Source organism: Phalaenopsis equestris, unplaced genomic scaffold, assembly GCF_001263595.1.
Source record: "Phalaenopsis equestris unplaced genomic scaffold, ASM126359v1 Scaffold000062, whole genome shotgun sequence".
Lineage (NCBI taxonomy): Eukaryota > Viridiplantae > Streptophyta > Magnoliopsida > Asparagales > Orchidaceae > Phalaenopsis > Phalaenopsis equestris.
The window spans coordinates 163,340-165,195 of record NW_018164504.1 but is presented as its reverse complement, the minus strand read 5'-3'; positions in this window follow the sequence as shown (position 1 = coordinate 165,195).

Genomic DNA, 1,856 nt, shown 5'->3' with positions numbered 1-1,856 from the left:
TTGATTTGGTTTGATATATTGTTATGTTTGTGTTTTGTTATGGACTCTGTGATGTAGTACTGCTACAGATGCAGTTATGTGATGTTGTGGACTATGTTTTATGTTGTGTTTTAAATTTTTATGGTCTATTGTTGTTGTGATTGTCGTGTTAGATAGTATTTTGTTTTTAAAATTTTATGGTAGTAACTGTTTTTGTTTTTATTACTATGGATTGGTTAGTTTAGAACTTAACTTAATTCCATGTCTTTTTTTTAAAAAAAAAAGTTAAAAAATCTTGCTAGCTTAGATCTAAATTTTAAAATTCAGAAGCTACTACCCTATATTTTTTTTATCATGTTAATGTGTTGTTTGCTTTTATACCCACTGTTTAGAAGTCTATTAAATCTCTACATGTTAAAATAAAATAAAATGTTAGAAAATTTGATCAAAATTAATTTTACTCCTGTCTTTAGTTTTATACTTGTATAATTAGAATGTAAAAATTCCTGTTAGCATGTTATTTCAATTTTCATTCCTGCCTATATAATTATCTGATGCTAAACTATTTAATCTGTTAAAAAAAATTAAGTTTTAGGGAGGGATGAAAAGCACTTCAAAACTTGAATTTTATCTGTTCTAAAATGAACTACAAATGAATTTGAATTTTAAAATAAAAATTGATTATGTATATGAAGTTATATTTGGGAAGTAAAATTTCATTTTAGAAATGAGTAAGAAAATTTAGTTAAATTTTTAAATAAAAAAGAAAAACTTCAAGTTAAAAATTTTTTAGTATAGAAAATGATTAATATAAGTGACTATCTTTAGTAAGAAAAATTGTATTTTTAAAAAAATTAGATAATTTAGACTTTTATTTTTAATACTTAAATTTCTTTTATTAAAATGATTTTCAAACTATTATTATATTTATAAGTAAAAGTTTTCTATCAAGAATTTACTTTAGGAAAGGAGAAGTGGAATTCAAAATCATTAAAGACCTATCCAGATATAGTAATCCTTGCTTGAAAAAGAAAAAAAAGAAGAAGAGAAAAACAAAAAGAAAAAAGAAAAGAAAAAGAAAAGAAAAAGAAGAAAAGAAAAGAAAAAGAAAAGAAAAAGAAAAGAAAAGAAAAGAAAAAGAAAAGAAAAAGAAAAAAAAAATGTAAGGGAGGAGAAACTTGAGGATTAGTGCCTAATAAAAAATTGGTTCTACATTTGATCTTTTTAAAGTATAAGACTTGATAATATCTTAAGCTTATGAATATAATATAGTAAGTAAATTTATTTTTAATAATTTTTTTTTAAATAGAGAAAATAGAAGAACTAAAATCTAAATTTAGAGAACTTACAATATTTCTGAATTAGATAGGAACTCATATTTTCATAGTTCTTAACATTAAAAATTTTCAAACTTTAAGTTGGTCTCTGACCAAAGGAAAATATGTTGAGATTTTCATACCTATTTTATACTGTTTTTAATGATATTGCACTTTAAAGAAAGGTATTTTTTATGTTTTGTTGCAAGAATAACAAATTATGATCATTAGAGCAAAAAGATGCAAAAAGAAGGATTTTGATACTTTTGATACACTTAAAATATATAGTGTTTTTAAACACATTTTTATACCTATTTTTGAGATATTACACTTTAATAGAATGTATTTTTGTGTTTTTCTTGCAGATACGAGTAAAATAGAAAAAAAGCTTAAAGGAGTGAAAAAGGATCAAATTTGGAGCAAAAAGGTAAAAAATTGTGCAAAAGAGTTTTGACGCCTAAGCACCAGATCCGGTGCTTAAGCACCAGTTAAACATAGAAAGCCGTGCCTAAGCGCCGAGACCCCGTGCTTAAGTGCCAGTGGCAGGGGCTTTACTAGGGG